This window comes from Callorhinus ursinus, unplaced genomic scaffold (genome assembly GCF_003265705.2).
Source record: "Callorhinus ursinus isolate GAN/ISIS: 27379988/994484 unplaced genomic scaffold, GSC_fseal_2.0 scaffold4, whole genome shotgun sequence".
Classification (NCBI taxonomy): Eukaryota; Metazoa; Chordata; class Mammalia; order Carnivora; family Otariidae; genus Callorhinus; species Callorhinus ursinus.
Genome location: NW_027397066.1, coordinates 82,726,258 through 82,732,843, shown reverse-complemented (window position 1 = coordinate 82,732,843; position 6,586 = coordinate 82,726,258). Strand labels below are relative to the sequence as shown.

At 39.6% G+C, this 6,586-nt stretch overlaps 1 pseudogene; it reads left to right on the top strand.

Moving 5' to 3' along the window:
- The first annotated feature begins 4,732 nt into the window (after window positions 1-4,732).
- Window positions 4,733-5,387, top strand: LOC112825485 (large ribosomal subunit protein uL1 pseudogene; annotated as a pseudogene).
- The last annotated feature ends 1,199 nt before the right edge of the window (window positions 5,388-6,586 follow it).

Genomic DNA, 6,586 nt, shown 5'->3' with positions numbered 1-6,586 from the left:
TGTCTTCTCATTAGTAATTATTTTTTTCTTGTAGCAATATGGGTTAGCAATTCTGAGAGTGCTTTTTGGGTATACTAGGATTGCACAAATAAGTAAAACATATTGTAGATAATTAAAACCACATTTCTTACGGTCGGAAAAAAAATGTTACAAGTGAGGAATAGGAAAAGACTAAAATGAACGTTGTGGTGTTGAATTGAAATTGGAGTCATCAATATGAACCTGTGGTTTTTAATATATTTTTACAGATGGTTACAGAGATAAATATAGATGTGTGTGTATATGTGGTTGACTGTACATACATAGATTTTTTTAACATGTCCACTGAGTGTGCCTAGAAGAAAGGCGAACCCAGTAGCAATGAGCATACCTAATGCCCAGACCTTGGTTTCTAAATACCCTTCTCTAAAAAAAAAAAAAAAAAAACACCCAACTATTTCTCTAGAGAAATAGTTGATTCCCATACTGGGTTAGGGAAAATACAAGATCTTAGAATATCTTTTTGTACCAGAAAATAAGGAAGTGATTGAAAAAGAATGGATTATGTTGAAAGGACATAGGGGTCATACTAAAGGAGCTCCTGGTGGCCAAACCTGGAACAAAATAGATGAGAGTATTGAATTATAACCAATAGAATAAAATGAATATTTACAAGCCCATATTGATATAAATAAAAAATCAGACAAGCAGAAAAATGGGGGAGAAGAGAGGTAACTCTTTCTTACAGAAGAATTCCAATTCATCAATGTAGAAGAGGCAAAGGAAATACAAACTTTATTAGGTAAACCCCACAGTAGTAATTGTAGGTACAATCCATGGATGATTGCTAAATTAGCAGGTAAAAGTTTTAGGAGAAGCAGGGCATGTGCATAATCTCAAAAGGTCTTACACAATATATTTATTAAATACAAAGGGAAAACAGGGAGAAAATTAGCAAACACCAACTTAAAATTATTAATGTTAATATCATCATAATTAAGATCTTTCAACATCAGGTATATTATATTATGATGCAGAGGATACCAATTCTGTGATAGCCTTGCCCAAAATGCATAACTTCAGTTTAATTATGAGAATATATTAGTAAAACCCAAATCGACAAACATTCTGCCAAACCATTGACCAGCAGTCTTCAAAAGTGTCAAGGAAAGTTAAGACTGGGGAACTGTCACAGATTGGAAAAAACTAAGAAAACATGATGATTAAATGCAATGTGGGATCCTGGTGTAGGTCCTGGAACAGAAAAAGGACATCAGTGGAAAAATTGGTGAAATTTGAATAAGATCTGTACTTTAGCTTATAGTATGTACCAATATTAATTTCCTGGTTTCAAAAATTGTATTTAGATTATGTAGGATATTAACATTAGGAGAAGTATGGCAAAGACTATATGGGAAGTCTGCATAGTAGTCTTTCTACAACATTTCTGTAAATTTAGACTTCTCTCAAAATAAAAAAAAAATTAAAAATACAATTAAAACCATGTGAAATCCCATCTCTGGAAAATGCCGATATGACTCTTCATGACTTTTTCCTATGTGTGTACATATTTTAAACAACAACAAAAACTTTTCCTTGGTGGTTAAGAGTACAGACTCTGGAATAAGAACCCCAGTTCTCCTACCTATGAGCTTTGTTACCTTGGAAAAATTTCCTTGCATCTGTAGCTTATTGGAACAGTAGGAAGAGTACTGATGGTAGCACCCTTACAGGTGTGAAGATTACATGAGTTAATACATTTGAAGCACTCAGCACTATAACTAGCACATAGTAAGTTCTCAATAAAGGCTAGTCATTGTAAAGATGGCTTATTGTTTTGTAACCCTGGACCAGGTAAGCGTTTAAGGACACTAGCATGCGTTTAATGGCATGCATGAGATACTTGCGTAGGTAAGAAACATTCCTGGACTAAAGGAAGGAAAATCCTAGTTGCAAAATTCTAGAATTACACAATATAACACTAATATAATTACCTTGCCTTTTGCCTAACTGGAAAGTATCAAGGTTGAAACTCTTCCATGTTATCAGTTACGACTCTAAATGTAATTATATACAACCATAATTGAATTGTGTTTATTTTCTTCTTTAATAACATAAGCATTGTATTTAAACAATTATAGAGTAAGATTATATGGAAATGGTGTAATAAAAACCAAATATGTTTGACTCCCACTGACTTCCTTTCTGAAAGTTCAGAAACAACAGGGAATCAAAACAGCAACAGAGCCAGCAGCACCCGTTGCCAGAAGCCATAATCCAGCAAGTTTGGAAATCCTTTGCCTCGATGTGACATGCTGAATTAGCTGGCCCCAAAGGGCAACAGCATCTCTAATAAGCCGAGTAGATTTTGAGAATCGGGTCAGCATTCTTGGAAGTTAGTGAACACAGAACCAATGCTAGAACCCAGTCCAATGACCTTTCCCGAATCTTCAAGTGACAGTGGTGTATCGAAAGGAGGAAAAGCAAGGTCACTTCCTGTCTGGGAAAAGTCTGATAGTCCATTCTGTGAGTTAAGATTACTGGGGACATTGAGACCCTCATATTTAAGCTTGGTAAAGATTAAAGCAGCAGCAATATCATACGGCTGGCTTTTTCCCTTGTCACCCATCCCATCCATATTGTTCAGGCTAAAGCATCATTGGACAGATGGGCAGTGTCCTGATTATAGGAAAACAAAATAACAAGTCAGTGGAAGACCAAATTGCTAGAGAAAGAAATTTCAGAGGTATCACTGTGTGTTGAAAACTCCTTACCTTGAGAGTGAACTTATCTCTAAAGCCCACTGGCATGTTGGGAACACAGTAGATAATTTTACACGAACAGTTCCTCAGGGAAATGTAGAAGGGTAAGCTCATAGCTGATTAAGTAAATATAGATTTATCCATAATTAACACAAGACCATGTAGTTTTTGTCACAATAAATTGCTTTCTGTTTTTCTTTCCCCATTTGGTCTTCTTTAAGCCCATAAAATGCCAATACTGGAAAGAGTCACATCACTAAATTTTACTTTTAACTGGTGTCACAGAAACCTGGTAAAACCACCCCGACTGTTTTTAATTAACTTCCCAACAGTACAGGGAGTGTGTCAACTCCAGCTCTGAAATACCTATCTCTATTTGCTGGATTCTACTTTCTCCTTTCCCACTGTCTTTATTTTTTTCTCCTCTGCACTATGCAATGTCCTCAAATAGTCTTCCTCTTTTCATTCCCTTCCCTGCTGTGAGCTGTTTTTTAAGTCCTAAATAATTATGTCGTTTCTCTGGATTGGATTCTTTGATAGGTCTCCCTTTCCTACAGATTGAAATCCAACTTCTTAGAATGACTTACAAGGATTTTCACAATTCTTCACAACCTGTCTTTCCAGTCTCACCTACCAAAATTATGTTTCATATCCTGTGCTACATGACACACACCATATCCTTTCATGCCTCCATGCCTTTGTGTTGCTTGCTCCTTCCAGCTGAATTGCCTTCTCCTTCACTTCTGCAATGGTGACTTGCTGGTATTCGAATCATCCTTTCTATCCTAGCTTGAATATATTTTCTCTGATGCTCTCCTCTCTATTCTTACCCAGTTTGAATTAATCACTGTCTTATTGCTCTACTTATACAACTACTACAGAGTATATCATAGAACATCATAATTAATTGTGCATGTAGAGTATGAGTTCCCTGAAAGCAAGCTCCATGTATTACTCATGTTGGTTTATCCCAGCTTTTCTATACTTAGTAGGAATTTAATAAATGTACGTATGAGTAAATGAATAGACAAATAACTGTGACCCAGGGCCTCAGGTACTCCTCGGAGATTTAGGTAAATTTAGACTAAACTGATTGATGTTTGGATAACACTATTCTTCAATCTATGGGACCATCCCTTGTATTATGGACATTAAGCCTATAAATGGTGCTCTGTGGTTGTCATGACAATCTAAAACACAGCCACACATTGCTCCCTACCTCCTGTAAGGGTGGTATTTTCCTGGTTGTAAACAATTGCTGGCTTATCCTTTCATTGTGTTTCATAAGAAATCCAAACAGACTTCTGATCTTATGAGGAAAGAGCTGCGGAGTAGAACATCTTGCATTGCACGGGATTCTCTCAGCTCCCTGGCAGCACCTCTTCGTTTTTTCCCCAAACTTCACACTTCCAACACTTGATCCCTCTTCTGACTTCTGTTCTACAGGAAGTATTATCCAGTCCCTTTCATGCTAATTCCTTTTCCTAAGGAAAGTGTCCCCACCTGAATGGTCTGTTCTTTTCCCTGATATTCCATGGGAAGTCTTATCATTGTATTATTAAAGCAAATATTATATATTATGTTAATAATCAAATCAGAGTTCTAAATTTCCTGTAGGCATTCTCAAATATTACTTGTAAGTTCCTGGGAAAGTCCATCCTATTTAGGGGCCTATTGTGAACTGAATGTTTGTGCTCCCCGGCATCTTTCCCCAAATTCATACCTTGAAGTCCTAATGCCCAGTGTGGCCGTATTTGGAGCTGGTGCTTTTAAGGAACAAAATTAGGGTTAAATGGGGTTATAGCGGTAGACCCTGATCCAAGAGGATCAGTGCCTTTATAAGAAAAGACACCTGTGCTCGCTCCCTCTTTCCCTCTCTCTGCGGACACACCAGGGAAAGGCCATGGGGGCGTGCAGCTAGATGATGGCTTTGAATGAGCCAAGAGAAGAGGCCTCAGAATGAAACCTATGTTGTCTCTTTTCCCATCATTATGGTGTGTGGTACCACGAGCAGCAAAGTCTCCTATGACACCGTGTACAAGGCAGTGTGGGAAGTCCTGCATGCAACCAGTGCAAGAGCCAGAAGTTTTTGGAGATGGTGGAGCTGCAGATCAGCTTGAAGAACTAGGACGCTCAGAAGGACAAATGCTTCTTGGACACCGTCAGGCTTAAGTGCACTCCTCACCCCAAGTTCCCCATATGTGTTTTGGGAGACCAGCAGCACTGTGATGAGGCCAAACTGTGGATTTTGCCTACATGGACATCGAGGTGCTGAAAAAACTCAACAAGAATAAAAAATTAGTCAAGAAGTTGGCCAAGAAGTATGATGCCTTTTTGGCTTCGGAATCTCTGATTAAGCAGATCCCACGAATCCTGGGCCTGGGCTTGAATAAGGCTGGCAAATTCCCTTCCTTGCTGACCCACAATGAGAACATCGTGGCCAAAGTAGATGAAGTGAAGTCCACGATCAGATTCCAGATGAAGCAGGTGCTGCGTCTGGCAATGGTTGTTGGCCATGTGAAGATGACAGATGATGAGCTTGTGTATAATATCCACTTAGCTGTCACTTTCCTGGTGTCATCGCTCAAGAAGAATTGGCAGAACGTCCAGGCTTTATACATCAAAAGCACCATGGGCTCAGCTTAGCAAACCCTTGTGCTACCATTACCTGTCTGCCTGTGACTAAGGAGAGGGAGGTGCTTTCTGAGCTGATGTTGCATGCCATAGCACTGTGCTGGTGGTTGCAGTTTCTGGCACCCAGTGATGGGTGGTCATTTTCTCCATACTGCAAACCAGGAAGTACGTTCCACCTACCTTCAAAACCAGGCAGTCTTATTTATTATTTATATCTCTTGGATACTTATAACATGTGACGGTGGGGCTGCTAACCAGGACTGAAGCTTTTCTGAACCTTGAGAGGGGCAGATCTGGGCTAGGACTCCAGCCTGTAGTGCTCCCACTGCTTACTAGTGGAAAGAGGGATAGGACCTTCACATTGAGGATGTTGACAGCCCTTGGCAGCATGCCTAACCTGTGGTCTGCAGTTGCTTCCCTTTATGCCATAGGTTCTTTTGTTTTGTTTTATCTCTCTAAATCATGCATCTGGGCTCTTGTTCTATAGGGATGACAAGGAATGTTCCAAATGGAGATTGGGGTCCTAGATTTCTTCAGATGGAAGTGGTCTGAAACCCTGATTGATCTAGAATTTGCTTGTCTGACCCAAATTGCATACTCTATATTCAGGGTAGTAATTTACTTTGTGAGATGGTTAGGGAGACACAAGTAGGAGACCTGGGCAATATTTAATTCATCGACCCTGTTTTCTACAGGAGTTTATTTAGCAAATGGGTAAAATCAGGCTGTGGAAACTTCCAGGCCCTCTGCCCTCCAGGTATGCTCTTCCCCCTTCCTGACCGGAGGCAGTTGCCTGTCAGAGTTCTGCCTCCAGCACCTAGTACCGGAAGTCGGTTTCTGGTGTGATGAGAAATACCTATGATTTAATCTTTGACTTGAATCTGCTTCGTTGAACTTTAGTAAAGTAACAAGTTCATTCCTCCATCTTTTAATACAGCTCAAAGGCTAATCCAAAGCATAAATAAAAATGCTGCATCTTCTCGAAAGAAGCTTGAATCATGAATAATACAAGGTTTTCACACACACACACACACACACACACACACGCACACAATGAAACCCGCTGGCATCTTGATTTTGGACTTCCAGCCTCCAGAACTGTGAGAAAGTAAATTTCTATTGTTTCAGTCACTCAGTGGTATTTGTTATGGCAGCCCAAGCAAAGCGCTACAGGACCCCGTATTCCTCAGTGTCAGGCATGAGAGAGCCAA